The sequence below is a fragment of the Antechinus flavipes genome, chromosome 2, assembly GCF_016432865.1.
Source record: "Antechinus flavipes isolate AdamAnt ecotype Samford, QLD, Australia chromosome 2, AdamAnt_v2, whole genome shotgun sequence".
NCBI lineage: Eukaryota > Metazoa > Chordata > Mammalia > Dasyuromorphia > Dasyuridae > Antechinus > Antechinus flavipes.
The window spans coordinates 683,308,272-683,324,100 of NC_067399.1; the positions used below are offsets into that span (position 1 = coordinate 683,308,272).

General features: G+C 46.9%; 1 protein-coding gene across 37 annotated transcripts in view; it reads left to right on the forward strand.

The window, feature by feature from the left end:
• The first annotated feature begins 3,785 nt into the window (after positions 1–3,785).
• The window catches only part of JAKMIP3 (Janus kinase and microtubule interacting protein 3), a 179,096-nt gene continuing 167,052 nt past the window's right edge, over positions 3,786–15,829 (forward strand). For all 37 annotated transcript variants that reach the window (XM_051982747.1, XM_051982745.1, XM_051982751.1 and 34 more), the window contains exon 1: positions 3,786–4,456. The gene's annotated coding sequence lies outside the window, so the exon portion shown is untranslated. The remainder of the gene's footprint in view (positions 4,457–15,829) is intronic.

Sequence of the window (15,829 nt, forward strand, 5' to 3'; positions counted from 1 at the left end):
CGACCATGAGAGCCGTCCCGTGGGGAAAAGGCCTCCCTAAGAGGGGATGCTCTGCTGTCCGGAGGGATCCACAGCAGAAGGAGGTGGCTCTTTGGGGGAGATTTCCCCACACCAGAATTAAGGGGGATTAGGAAAGGCTGAAGGGGAAGTGGGAGCCAGGAAGGTCAGGAGATGGAGGGAAGAGTTTCCAGCCTTGTAAGGGCAGCCAGGGACACTGGTCATGAGATGAGGGGCTTGTTCCAGGATGAGCCACGAAGCCACAGTCACGGCTCACCGATTGTCTGGTGCGCCCTGAGGATGGTATAAGGCATAAGAAGCTTGAAAAGCTTGGAGGAGGGCAGCTCTTTGCCAAGAGCTTTCGAGGGCAAAGAGAACTCTTTCCCCAGATCACAAGGGCCTGCTGGGAAGCGGGCACCTGAGCTGCCCTGCACCTCCTCAAAGAGATGGGGCCCTCAAAGATCAGGAAAAAGTGGCCTGGAATGGCCAACAGAGAAAACTCTGGGCTCCCTCCCCTCTCCCTTTGAGAAACAAATTGGGTCCGAAAAGCAGTTTAAAAATCAAAAAAATATCGTCCCAAAGAGTCAGAGGACAGAGAATTAGCCATAATAGCCCTGGGTGTCTTCAGACTCCACTGCCCTGTTGGGTCTGTAGCAAAGGAAAGGGAGGGGGGCAGCCCCATTAGGCCCTCGGAGCACGGCTAGTTTGGGACATTTTCAGAAAGAAATGGAGAAGCCGTCCTGCAGATCCCAGAATCCAGGACTTCCCAGCTGAAGGGAGCTCGGCATTATCTAACCCACCACAGTCACAAGAGGCACCCCCAGGGGCACAGAGCCAGTCAGGGAGCCCCCGGCCTCTGCTGCGGCCCCTCCATCGTTCCCTCTGCTGGGCAGGCAGGAGCCCAGGACCTGCCATAGAGAGAGATGCACCAAGGAGCTGAGAAGGTTTGCTACAGAAGGGTGGGGCCCACGGCGGCCGGTCGGAGCACCAGGAAGCTGCTATGGGGTGCCATAGTGCAGAGAGCCCCGGACCTCGCATCAGGAAGGGAGATCCTGAATTCAAATGGGACGCCAGACACTTCTAGTGTGTGACCCTGAGCAAGTCATTTAACCCCGTTTGCCTCAGTCTCCTCCTTCATAAAATGAGCTGGAGAAGGAAACGGCAAAGCGCTCCAGGATCTTTGCCTCTGATGGGGTCACAAAGAGCTGGACACGATGGAACACTGGCAGATAAGGGAAGATAGACTGGCATAGGAGAGACTTCAGTTCCATCATTTAAACTGCAAGGCAAGAGGGTTGATGAGGGAAATCCCATTCTCTGACTTGGTGGGGTCACAGGCTTGGGCCCTTATTTGTCCACATGAGGGGGCCAGTGCCACCGGCGGCTGCTGAGGGGAAACCGAGAACCCCTGGCTGCATTTCCCAGACTGGGCTGAAAGGGATGGATTTGTCGTGTGTGGATCAGAGATATCTGCCTCCTGGGACGTAGCTGAACCTCAAGATAATCCCCTGGGTCCAGAAAGGACTAGAGGGCTACGAGGATGCAAAGATGCTAGAGGGAGGCTCTGATGGCAGCCTCCGATTCAGTCCTTTTTCCATGCGAGCTGATCAAGCACTTTCTTCATTTCTGTCAGCTCATGGGCTCCTCCCTGTGGGTCCCTCCCAAAGTCTCCATTTTTCGTGGACAATTAGGATTGTCTCGTGGGTGTGGTCAGCTCCAGGGCCAATAGGAGAGTTGGAACCCCCCCCCCCATCCCCATCCCAGGATGATGCATTTGGAGCAGGGAGGGACCTTAGGAGCCATTGACTTCTGCTCATTTTACTGGCACTGAAAGATTAAGTGATTTGCACAGGGTCACGTGGTTAGTATTTAATAGGTCTCAAGATTGCCCTGACTCCAGGTACTTCGTCTGATCCTTATATCATGTTGTCAATACTTAGAGCAATGAACTACAGGGAGCAAAATAGCATCTTCTGGCTTGGAGGGTTCTGGGCCCATGTTTCATGACTTAAGTGTCCCATCATTCAATCGCTTTATTGTCGCCTGTTTTTTATCAGCGATTCTTTGAGCTCGGCCCCATTCTGTTCAGAGCCCGTGGCAGCGAGCACACACCTCCCTCTGGGGCTGCCAGCTTCTCTCCTGACAGTGGGGGTAAGGAGGCTCATTACCTGAAGTTTCATTGGGCTGTTCCACCGCCTTGTCCATTTCCCCTTTTGTCGTCACATGCACCTGCTTCTGCTCATTTTTCTCTGCGTCGCCATTTCTTAAAAAGCAATGATGGACAACGCGCTCTGGTTCCGGATTCTGATGGCTTCACTCTGCCCCAATCTTGGTACTTATGGGTCATTTTTTTTTAAATTTCTAACACAGTCCCCTAACCGCTCCAGGGGTGTATGATGGTATGTGTGGACCTGGTTTCTGTTAAGTCATTAGGTTAAGTCTGAGTGTCTGTGACTTCTCTTGTCTAATTCCAAACTGAAGTTCAGAAGAGAAGGGACCATTCACAGCCCTCCTCTTGCCCCCCAGGAACAAACATGTCCCTGTTTTCTCATAGGTCCTCTGACGTGGGCTGTTTCTTTTTTTTTTCTTCATCTTTCCAATGAAGGGGATGGGACATCTGCATATGACACGGGGTCTCAGAGTCAGCAAATATCTGAACTGGGATTTGAACTTGTCTCTCTAACTCCAGTAACTAGAGAAGTGCATGGAGCATCAGGCTTGGAGTCATTAAGACTCTTCTTCCTGAGTTCAAATCCAGCCTCAGATACTTCTCAGCTGTGTGATCCTAGGCAAGTCACCACCCTGTTTGCCTCAGTTTCCTCATCTGTAAAATGTGCTGGAGAAGGAAATAGCAAACCATCCTGGCATCCTTGCCAAGAAAACGTTAAAAGGAGTTACACAGAGTTGCACACAACTGAAAAAAAGACTGAAGAAAAAAAGTACTAACTCTGTCTAGCAGTTTATCCACTGAGCTACCAGGCTGCCCGAGGGGTTCAGCTCCCAGCTCCCTGGCCAAGAAGCCATCCAAAAAGAGACAGGGTTTTTTTTTTTAACCAAACAAAATGAATTCACATGGGCAGGAGCTCCTACAGTGCCCCATGAATAAGGAGGGAAGTCCCTAATGGGCATGCTGGGCACATGCTCCAACAACCAATTTACCAAGCCCCTAGCTGTCTGGCCCTGGGCTGGTAAACTTTTCAGGAGACCCTGGGGACACCAAAACAAAGAGAACCATTCCCACCCTCAAGGATTTCCCATTTCAGGCCCTCGCTTGACCTCTGGGATAGGATGAGCAGAGGCTGGTGCCAGCTATGGCACAGAGCTGTCCAGGAACAAAACCTGCTCTCTTGAAGGATCCCAGGACTTGGACTTGTCTACAGCCACTCACGTGGACAATACGGTCCTGGGCTCCGCCGTCCCACCAAGCCCTTGGTGCTCCTTCATTCTCAGCACCCAGGGGCTGGTGCAGAAGGCCAATTTTCTCTCTCTGGAAGAGCTCTGGCCCATCCAACTTGTCTCTCCTGACAATGTTTGGAAATACAGCCACTACTGAACGAGGAGGAGAGAAAGGGAGGAGGAGGAGAAAAGGAGGAGAAAGGAAGAAGGAGGGGGAGGAAAGGGGAGAGGAAGAGGGAAAAGGAGGAGAGAGAAGCAAAGGGAAAGTGGGAAGGAGGGAGATATGGTGGGAAAAAGGTGGAGAGGGGAAGGAAGGAGGGGGAAGCGAAGGAGGTGAGGGAGGGGAGGGAAGAGCACGGAGGAGGAAGAAGAGGAGGAGGAGGGGGGAAGAAACAAAGTGGGAGGGGAGAGAGGTGAGGAGGAGAACAAGATGGGGAGAAGGAGATGGAAAGGAGGGAGGGGAGGGAAAGAGATGGTGAGCTGGAAGGTGAGGAGGAGAGAGCGGGAGGAGGGAGGGGAAGGGAGGAGGGAGAGCGGAGGGACCCCGGGCTGGGTCAGCGCTGACGCTCCCTGGGGGGCCAGCCCCATCTCCCCCGCCTCGGCCTGCTCCTGCCTCCCTCCCTCCCCTCGGTCCGGAGGGTGGGCCGGCCGCGCTCTGGGCCGGGCTTGGGGATGACGCACCCGGCGCGGGGTGGCTCCGCTCGCTCGCTCGGAGCCCAGCCCCTGGGAGGGAGGACGGCGTGCGGGCGCTCCTGGTGCGGCGGCAGCGGAGGCAGCGGAGGCAGCGAGCGACGTTGCTCAGCTAGGCGGCCGCCCACTGCTCTGCCTGGGCGTGGGAGGGGGCCGGGCCGGGGCGCGGCGGGGCGGGGCGGGGGCCGAGCCTTCCCCCTTCCCGGGCCAGCGAGAGCAGGGATGGGAGGGGGCCTCACCTGACCTGAGCTGACCGCTCCAGCGCTCCGGGACGCTCCCGGCATCCCCGTCCCTGCCCGCCCGCAGGGGCATGAGGGCGCCCCGCTCCCGAAGGCGGCCGGCCCAGCAGCCCTGGGCCCCCTGACCCGGCCAGGTGAGCTCGCGGCGCTCGGAGGGTCGGAGGGGGGCGGCGGGCTGCAGAGAGCGGCCCGGGCGCGGCCAGGTGAGGGAGGAGGGGGTGGGCAGGGGAGAGGAAAGGGAAGGGCGGACGGGATGCCTGGAGACGCTAGAGCGCGGCTCCGGACTCCAGGAGTCAGCCTCCGAGGCTGCGGGGCGGAGGCTGTGGCTGCCTGGGAGGGGCTGCGGGCCCTGCAGTAGTGCTTCTGCCTTCCGTACACCTTGCTTCCTGCATCCTTCATCCCTGCTTCTCTCCCGCCTTCCTTCCCTCCCTTCATTCTTGCATTCATCCATCTTTGCAGCCCTCCAATCCATTTCTCCATCCCTGCATCCTTCCATCTCTGCATCCTTCTATCCTTCCATCCTCCATCTCTGCATTCCTCCATCCTTCCATCCTCCATCTCTGCATCCCTCCATCCTCCATCTCTGCATCCCTCCATCCTCCATCTCTGCATCCCTCCATCCTCCATCTCTGCATCCCTCTATCTCTCCATCCCCCATCCTTCCATCCCTCCATCTCTGCATTCTTCCATCTCTCCATCCCTCTATCCTCCATCTCTGCATCCTTCTATCCTTCCATCCTCCATCTCTGCATCCTTCTTTCCTTCCATCCTCCATCTCTGCATCCCTCCATCCTACCATCCTCCATCTCTGCATCCCTCTATCTCTCCATCCCCCCATCCTTCCATCCCTCCATCTCTGCATCCCTATCTCCCTGCCCCCACCCATTTCTGGGCTGCAGTAGGCCAGGGCTGCCCTCACCTCCTTCTCTGGCTGGGGAGCAGAGGAGGCCTGTCAGCATGTGCAGCTGGGAAAGAAGAGCTTGCTTCTGAGCAGCCCAAATTGCCCCCCTTCTTTATCCCATCATGTTAGGACTGGTTGAGGGACAAAGATCCCCCAAAATGGGGCTCCCCAGAGCTTCTGCAATACTTCAAGCTCACCTATGGACATAGGAGCATCCTCCTCTGTTCCAACCTGCTTTCCTCTTCCTGGGGTGACCAAGAGGGAAGGCCCAAGGAGCAGATTTTATCACCAATAATGTCTGGGCACTTTAGGGTTCAGAACGGCTGCTCCTCTTAGAGGTTCTTCAGGTTTGGAGGGGGGGAGAAGGGATGCCCACATCCTCTGATCCAAAAGCCCAAAGGAGGGCTGGGCTTCTGGCCTTGGGGTCTCTCGTTCCTCTCCAGTCTCTGGTTCCCAATGTTAGTTTGTTCTGGAATTCCCTTGGGCTGAACTCAATGGGGGAGGTTGCAGTGGGTGGGAGCCGGGAGCCCAGCCCGGCTGCCAGAGACATTTCCTTACCCGTGGTTGCCATGTCAGGTCCTGGCCCAAAGAGGCCTTGGGAGAGTTGATGCTGCTTGGGGGCCCAGCTCCTGCCCAGGCCCTTCTCCCTGCCTGGGCACCGGAATACTTCCCAGAAAAGGAGAAGTCTTTGTCCCTTGCCTGACCTTGTCGCTTGTGTAGGATTTCGAAGGTTGCTGTGAATACCTCCGGCTCAGAGGTGATTCATGTTTAGCTCTGCTGTTCCCTGGAATGGGGGAGATGAGTGAATGGGAATCCAGGGTACGTGCATGGGAGACATGTTGGCAGGGAGAGGGCATGGACAGGGAGAGCCGGCTGTTCTCTCTTCCTGCTGGGAGGAGAATGAGAAAAACAAACTAGAAATGTGCATAGTGGAGTGAGTGTGTGTGTGTGTGTGTGTGTGTGTGTGTGTGAGAGAGTGTATGTGTGAGAATTTAAGTGTGTGTATGTGTGTGTGTGAGAGAGTGTATATGTGAGAATTTAAGTGTGTGTATGTGTATGTGAGTGTGTGTATGTGTGAGTGAGTGTGTATGTGTGTATGTGTATATTAGTGTGATTGTGTGTGTGTGAGTGTGTGTGTGATTGTGTGAGTATGTGTATGTGGAGGGGGGAATGTATGTGTGTATGTGTGTGTGACAGCATGTGAGTGTGTATATGTGTGTGAGAGAGTGAGTGTGTATGTGTATGAGTGTGTGTATGTGTATATGAGTGTGTGTATGTGTATATAAGCGTGATTGTGTATGTGTGAGTGTGTGTGTGATTGTGTGAGTATGTGTATGTGTGGGGGAGAATGTATATGTGTATGCATATGTGACAGCATGTGAGTGTGTATATGTGTGTGGGTATGTGTATGTGTGGGGGAGAATGTATATGTGTATGCATATGTGACAGCATGTGAGTGTGTATATGTGTGTGGGAGAGTGAGTGTGTGTGAGTAAGTGTGTATGTGTATGAGTGTGTGTATGTGTATATGAGTGTGATTATGTATGTGTATGAGTGTATGTGATTGTGTGAGTATGTATATGTGTGGGGGGGAATGTATGTATGTGTGTGTGTGTGTGACAGTATGTAAGTGTATATGTGTGTGTGAGAGTGTGTGTGTATGAGTGTGATTGTGTATGTGTGAGTGTGTGTGATTGTGTGAGTGTGTGTGTGAGTGTGTGTGTGTCTGTTGTGAGTACGTGTGAGAGTTTGTATGTGTGTAGGAGTATATATGTGAGTGAGTATGTGTGAGTGTGCCTAAGAGTATGTGTGTGAATGTGTATGTGTATGTGAGTGTGTGTGTATGAGTGTGAGTGTAGGAGGTATATGCTGGTTTTGTGAACTTCTTAAGAATCCGGGGGACTGCTTGGTCAGGGACAGTCTGAGGGCCAGGCTTGTGTGACCCTGTGCAGCTCCTGGAGCTAAGAGCACTTTGGGGCGTCTCTATTAATAGGCTTGATGCCGGGAGGCCGGCTTCCCCGGCTCGGAGGACGAGGTGTTTTTTGTCACTGTGGTGGGGGCACCTTGCTCCCCTCCTCCCAGCCAGGTGAGCTGCTCCCCAGAGTCTCTGCCTCCAGTTTAGCTTGATTTGGGGGTTGTTGGTCGTGACATCTGGCTTCCCAAGAACCCTGTACTTATGACGAGGAGAGTTCCAAGATACTTGTTGGGGGGTTGCTGAGCTGCCCCATCCTTCATCCCCAGCTGTGGTCCACAACCCCCAATTCCTAGAAGCCAAAGTTGGCTGCAGTTGTGGGGAAACCTTAGCCACATTTTCTCTGTGCCAAACTCATTTGGCTTGAGACCATACATGGAAAATTAAAAAAAAAAAAAAAAACTGGTTCTGGAGTGAAAGGGCCTGGATTCAAATTCTTTTTTTTTTTTTTTGACAACATGGATGGCCATCGAATGTCCCTGGGGATTGGTTTCCTCATTTTTAATAGGAAGAGGTTGGACTGGCCAGCCTCCTTTCAGACTGACAGCATTTGGTGAAAATGACTCCATTTTCCTATGGACTTCAACATGCCCTGAGTATCCCCTTTTATTTCCAAAAGAGATTTGTTTGGATGCTTTTTGTTTTTGCCTAGATTTCCCTCTCTATAATTCTGTTCAAAGAGAGAGGAAAAAAAAGCAGAAAAACTGCTCAGCACAATGAAACCAGTCTAAGGGGTGACGCTGTGCCAGATCTCTGCAGACGAACCAGGGAAGGGGCTTCTCCCACCTATTCTTTGGAGCCAGGCTGCTTCATTATAGTTTGGAAACATTCACTTTCAGTCCTGTTGTGCTGCTCAAGCTTCCTATTTATATTGTGCTCGTCATTGTGGGTTGTTTTCCTGACTTTGCATCAGTTCATAAAAGCTTTCCCAGGCTTCTCTGTGGTCATCAGGTCTGTAAGAGTCTAGGATATTCCAGTACCCCAGAGTGTTGTTTAATCCTTTCCCAGACCCTGGTTTTCTACTTTGTTTCCAGTTCTTTGCTAACACAAATACTGCTGCTATCAGGCTCTGGGGCCTTTTTCATTGTCAGTGACCTCCTCGGGAGAGCTGCTTAGCAGTGGGATCTCTGGGTCAAAGGGACATTTAAGTCGTTTTGTTTGACAATTTGAAATTACTTTCCATAATTGTGCTAATTCACAGCTTCACCAACAATGTATTAATGTGCCTGGATTTCCCCTGCCCCTCCAGCATTGATAGTATCCATTCAGTCAGTTTTCGGGGTATGAGGGGAACCATTGTTTTGAGCGACTTTTTTCTAATCATGGTTCATGATTTGGAGCATTTGCTCATGAATTAAAGAAACATATGTTTATGAGATGTCACGGTGGTCCAAAAAACCTCCCAAGGATTTATTTGGTCGGTGAGAAGTTGGGTGAATTTCAGTGGGACAAGAAGTTGAAGATTTGCTTCACTATGTTGTCAATTTTTATTTTCAAGGTAAATTTGATTGAGAATATCAGAAAACAAATAAAGGATGTATTATCCCATCAACCGGAGGCCGAGGCTGTGATTCTTAGGGAAGGGAGAAAAAGATAGGTAGTGCTGTGGAAGACCTGAATTCAAATCTGGCCACAAACATTTACTACTCTGAGACTCTCAGAAAGTCATTTAACCTGTTTGCCTCATTTTCCTCATCTGTGAAGGGGGATAATAATAACACCTACTTCCAAGGTCCTTGTGTGGATGAAATGAGATAATGGTAAATTTGTTGTATACTTAGTGTAAGTTTGTACACAGTAAGTGCTATAGAAATACTAATTATTATTATTAAGGCCCTTAGGGTTCCAGGATGTGTGTTTTTGGTCAGTGTCAGATGGTCCCATTGAAGGTGACTACACTAATGCACATGCAGCCCCCAAAACTGGTGCCTGAATTATAAAGTAATATTCATTCTCTCCCCCTCTCCCTCTCCCTTTCTTTCTTCCTCTCCCTCTCCTTTTCCTCCTCTCTTGTCAATCTGTTTCTTTCTGTGTCTTTCTTTCCTTGTACTTGTGCAAGGGGTTTGCTGCTTCTAGTAGGCTATTTGGTCTGTAAACCAGCTGTGAGTAAGCCAAGCTATTAACTCTTAAAATTTAATTTGTCCACAACAGGCTCTTTGGGGACCTGAAGACTGGCTCGAGGGGCTCTGATAGCCCATTGCTTAGAGAAGGGCTCCTGTTGGGTTTTGGAGGTGCTACAGTAGAGCTGTCCTTGGTCCTGATGTGTCCATCTCTAATCAGGGACTCAGCCATCCCGAGGCACAGGTGTCTGCTTCCTTCCTTCCCCTGGTTTTATAGTCCCTTTGCAGGCTGTGGTTCACATGGACCATTAAGAGATTTGAAATAATTAATAAGACCACCTCCTTGGAAAACCCCCGTTGAGTTATCATTCCTTGGCTGGTTAGGTTTCAAAGTGGCTTTTGTTCCCTAGGAAAACTCAAATGGCTTTTCCTAACTCCATTTGCCTTTTCATTCTTTCTCCAGAGATCAAAACCCCATCTTCATTTGCTTGTTGGTGTGAGATAGAGACCAGGATCCCCTAGGCAGCAGGAGCTTTGTAGTTTCATCTGTCTTCATTGCCTCCCACCTGCTGCCTCTGTATCCAGTCTCTCCAGCTTTCAGTCCATCCAGTCCACAGCCATCAACATGCTATTGCTAAAGTACGGGTCTGATGTCATAGTCTACTGCTGAGGAGCTACAAGGCCTCCTTGTGGCCCCCAGCCCTAAGTTACCATTTAAAGCCCTCATAGTCTGGCTCCATCTTTTTCACCCCTGATTTCCCATGACTCTCCATTTTATGTTCCAGTCAAACTGACTAACTCAATTTTCACCAGATGAAAGATTTAGACCTGGAAGGGACCTTAAAAGGTATCTACTTCTACCTTCTAAGGTGCCTAGTTCTACCCCCTCATTTTTTCTTTTTCTTTTTTTGTAATAGCTTTTGACTTTTAAGATAAATGTAAAGACAGCTCTCGACATTCACCCTTGTAAAACCTTGTGTTCCAAATTTTTCTCCCTTTCTTCCCACCATTCCCTTTCCTAGACAGCAAGTAATCCAATATACGTGAAATATGCTCAATTCTTCTATACAGATTTCCACATTTACCACGCTGAACAAGAAATATCAGATCAAAAAGGGAAAAAGTGAGAAAGAAAACAAAAACAAGCAAACAACAAAAAGATGAAAATCCTAGGTTGTGATCCACATTCAATCTTCATAGCCCTCTCTTTAAAAAGTGCAGATGGCTCTCTCTATCACAAGTTTATTGGAGCTGGCCTGAGTCACCTCATTGTTGGAAAGAGCCACAGCCATCAGAACGGATCATCACATAATCTTGTTGTTGCTATGTACAATGATCTCCTGGTTCTGCTCATGCCACTTAGCATCTGTTCATTAAGTCTCCCCAGGCCTCTCTGTATTCATCCTGCTGGTCGTTTCTTACAGAACAATAATATTCCATAATATTCATATACCACAATATACTCAGTCATTCTCCAACTGATGGGCAGCCACTCAGTGTCCAGTTCTTTGCCCCTACAAAAAGAGCTGCCACAAACATTTTTGCTCATGTGTCTACTCCCTCATTTTACAGGTGAAGAAAGGTTTTCCCCAAGAGCACACAAAAGTTCGATGAGACAAAGGTGGAGTCATTTTTAAAAATATTTATAACATATGAATTTATTTATTTTTAAAAGATAATTATAACTTTTTATTGACAATACATGTGCCTGGGTAATTTTTACAACATTATCCCTTGCACTTACTTCTGTTCTGACTTTTCCCCTCCCTCTATCCATCCCTTCTCCCAGATGGCAAGCAGTCCTATACATGTTAAATATGTCACAGTATATCCTAGATACAATATATGTTTGCAGAACCGAACAGTTCTCTTGTTGCACAGGAAGGATTGGATTCAGAAGGTAAAAATAATCCTGGAAGAAAAACAAAAATGCAAACAGTTTACACTCATTCCCCAGTGTTCCTTCTCTGTGTGTAGTTGCTTCTGTCCATCATTGATCAATTGGAGCTTAATTAGATCTTTTATTTGTTGAAGATCTCCATTTCCATCAGAATACATCCTCATATAGTATTGTTGTTGAAGTGTATAATGATCTCCTGGTTCTACTCACTTTACTTAGCATCAGTTCCTGTAAGTCTCTCCAAGTCTCTCTGTATTCATCCTGCTGGTCATTTCTTACAGAACAATAATATTCCATAACATTCACATACCACAATTTACCCAACCATTGCCAAGCTGATGGGCGTCCACTCAGTTTCCAGTTTCTGGCCACTACAAACAGGGTTGCCACAAACATTTTGGCACAGGTGGGTCCCTTTCCCTTCTTTAGTATCTCTTTGGGTATAAGCCCAGTAGTAGCCCTGCTGGATCAAAGGGGATGCACAGTGTGATAACTTTTTGGGCATAATTCCAGACTGCTCTCCAGAATGGTTGGGTTCGTTCACAATTAGGTGGAGTCATTTTTGACTTCAAATCCAGTCCTGTTTATTCAGTCAATCAACAAACAATTAGCAGTTGCTCTACTGTGTGTGAGACCCACTGCTAAGTCCCTGAGATACAAAGACAAAACCTGCATTCAAGGAGTTTACATTCTATTGACAGAAACACTATGCAGCATAATTCATACTTACAGACGTACAAAATACATAGAAAAGCAGGTAGAAAGTAACTGTACTTGTATTACTTATTTGTACGTGAATGGAAGCAGTGAAGACACTGGCAGCTTGAGGACCTCCCACAGAAGGGTCATTTGGGCAAGATACTAAAGGAAACCAGATTCTGGCAAGGAGGAAAAACATTCCAAGCATCAAGGAGAAATCCCTGGGTCTCTCTCATCCCTCCAGGGAGACTTCTTGCCCTCACTGAATGCTATCGGAGATCCTTTCCAAGTGACAGTGCTGTGATCCTGAAAGCGTTGTGGGAGATTTAGGGCCGCGGTAGTCCAGAAGCTGAATAAGAATTTTAGAATGTGGTTTTCAAGAGCTTAGAGGTGGCTTTTTCCCTCCATCCCCTTCCCATTTATAATCATGCTCAGTTAATGTGATTGCCTGGTGAAAAGCTGTAAAGATGGTGGGGTCTGGGCTGAGGGAAAGTTAATCTCTTGTTCTGGGTAATTTTAGATTTTGTATAATCTCAATGATTAATTCAGATCCATTAATCTTTGTAGTCAGTGCTAATGGGTTACAATCACAGTACTTTTTATTCATGTGGGATTTGGAGAGAAAAGATTTAAGTAATTTTACTATATGAAAGAGATTCAGGCTCAAGACAATGGGTTCAAAGAGCCAATACTTACAGGCTTTACTCCTGCTCTATTTATGGAAGGTTGCTGGAAGGCCCTACCTTCTGACCCTCCCTACCAAGCCCATTTGTGACCTTAAGTGAACATTCAGGGCAGAGAAACCAAGAATGAGGATGGGCTGACTTCCCTGTGAAGGTGTAAAATGCCAGAAACCTCTGAAGTGAGTGCTTAGGGGCTTTCCATTGCCTTGGCCTTTGAGGTGGGCTAGACCAGGTGACATAAAGGTTTCCTTCTGTCTCAGAGAGGAGTGGAAGAGAGGCTACCAAAGAGATGGGTGACCAAAAGAGGAGGTGACTGATTATGTAATGAGTAATGGCCTCTGGCCTGGCCACAGCCTCAATGAAGATCAATGAAGGCCTTTGGCTTCTGTAAGAGGTCTTTATGGAGTTATGCTAACTGTACTCTTCAAGGAGAAGATGTCCACTGTGGTGAAGCTCTGGACTTATTAGACCTATGGAACACTCCTAAATTAATTACATGCTTTCTTCTGACCTCAGACAATATCACTGCTCCCTCTGTGTGTGTGTGTGTCTCTGTCTGTCCATCTCTTTTGTGCCTCTCATATCAGTCTTTCTACCTCTGTTTTTCTATCTCTCAGTCTTTCTTCTCTTTGTCTTTCTCTTTTCAGTTTCTCTTCTTTTTTCTTAAGCTTCTCTTTTTTCCTATCTCTTTCTGTCTCCAGTTCTCTCTGTTTCTATCTCTGTCTCTCCCTATTCCATTCAGACCTTTGAGTGTTTTTGAGTAGGAAATTTCCAGAAAGGAAACTCTCTAACCATGTAGACATGCACTTGCTTTGCAACTTTGAGCCTAGGAGAGTTGCCTGTGGTTCTACAAATGTCTAACTCACTCCATTTAATGAAGAAATGAGCCAATTTACCAGAAGGTGGATGAGTGTAGACACTTTGTCCCTTTTCAGTTCTTACTTTTATCCCCAGATAGAGCCAGAGCATTGTTGTGGTTTTGTGGGCTGGCTTGTACCAGCAGAGATGTAAGTCCTCCAGGCCTCTTCCCCCGATTGAAATATTTATATTTCATATTTGTAAAATGGGTTCAAGGGCTCCATCTGCTGCAAAGGAAGGCTGGCTTCTTTGCCTCTCCCTGAGAACCAACGTGGATTCCATCTTTTGTCTTTCCCTTGTAGTCAGTCCTTGCTACGTGACTAATTACTGTATTCTCTCTCTTGTCCCCTCCTCTTGTATGTAGCCAGTAGGCTGTCCTTGTGCACCCATATGTCCTCCCCTAATTTCGGGGTCAGAATTCTTCAGAAATTCTAATGTTTCCTAATTCACAGCCATAGAACATCAAGGGAAGAATAGGAATGTTTAGAAAGAATTGAGGAGAGCCTCACTGAAAGGAGTTCATAGTAGCTCCAACAGCTCCCCAGCCTACCATATTCCTTTAAAAAAAAATTAAAGCTTTGTATTTACAAACCATATACATGGGTAATTTTTCAACATTGACCCTTGCAAAGCCTTCTGTTCCAAATTATCCTCTCCTTCCCCCCACTTCTCCCCAGATTGCAGCTAGTCCATTACATGTTAAATATATCAAAATATATGTTAAATTCAATATATGTATACATATTTATACAGTTACTTTGCTGCACAAGAAAAATTGGTTCAAGAAGAGAAAAACTGAGAAAGAAAACAAAGTGCAAGTAAACATCAGCAAAAGCATGAGAATGCTATGTTGTGGTCCATACTCATTTCCCAGAGTCCTCTCTCTGGGTGCAGATGGCTTTCTTCATCACTGAACAATTAGAACTGGTTTGAATCATCTCATTGTTGAAGAGAGCCACGTCAATCAGAATTGATCATCATATAGTCTTGTTGTTGCCATGTACAATGATCTTCTGGTTCTGCTCATTTCACTCAGCATCAGTTCATGTAAGTCTCTCCAGGCCTTTCTGAAATCATCCTGCTGGTCGTTTCTTACAGAACGATAATATTCCATAACATTCATATACCACAATTTACCCAGCCATTCTCCAATTAATGGGCATCCACTTAGTTCCAGTTCCTTGCCACTATGAAAAGGGTTGCCACCAACATTTTTGCACATGTGGATCCCTTTCCCTCCTTTACAGACCCAGTAGTAGCACTGCTGGATCAAAGGGTATGCACCATTTGATAACTTTTTGAGCACAGTTCCAAATTGCTCTCCAGAATGGTTGGATCCGTTCACAGTTCCACCAACAATGTATCAGTGTCCCAGTTTCCCCACATCCCCTCCAATATTCATCATTATCTTTTCCTTTCATCTTAGCCGATCTGAGAGGTGTGTAATCAGTCTACCATATTCCAAGCCTTTAATGTAGAAGCTGCTAAATCTTGTGTTATCCTGACTGTATAGTGTGTGACTATACTTGAATTCTTTCTTTCTGGATATTTGCAGTATTTTCTTCTTGATCTTTTCTTCTGGAATCTGGCTATAATATTCCTGGAAATTTTCATCTTGGAATCTCTTTCAGGAGGTGATTGTTGGATTCTTTCAATTTATATTTTACCCTTTGGTACTAGAATATCCTTGATATTTTTCCTTAATATTTTTTCCTTGATGATTTTTGAAAGGTGATGTTTAGGCTCCTTTTTTTTTATCATGGCTTTCAGGTGGACCAATAATTTTTAAATTCTCTCTCCTGGATCTATTTTTCAGGTCAGTTGATTTTTTTTCCAATGATATATATTACATTGTTTTCTATTTTTTCATTCTTTTGGTTTTATTGTTTTTTTGAAAGCCATTAGTTTCCATTTGCTCAATTTTAATTTTTAAGGCATTATTTTCCTCAGTGAGCTTTTGTACCTCCTTTCCCATTTGGCCAAATTGGCTTTTTTAAGGCATTCTTCTCATTAGCTTTTTGTATTTCCTTTTGTACCATTCTCAATTCTTTTTCTAATTTTTCCTTTACCTCTCTTATTTGATTTTTCAAAATCCTTTTTGATCCCTTCCATGACCTGAGGCAAATTCTTATTTTTCTTGGAGGTTTGGATGTAGGGAATTTGACTTTGTTATCTTCTGAGTGTGTATTTTGATCTTTTTTTTTTTGGTAGCCATAGTAACTTTCTATTATCGGAATCTTTTTCTATAACTTAGATGGAATTAGATGGAATTTCTGTTGTTTGCTCATTTTCCTACCTTATTATTTGGATTTATTAAAGTAGGTTCCTTTATTAAAGTAAGGTTCTATTTCCTAAGGACTTGTGTTTTGAGCCAGCATGGCTATCTAGATCTTAATATGGGCAAAGTAATAAAATTCTGCCTTAGTGCCAGCAA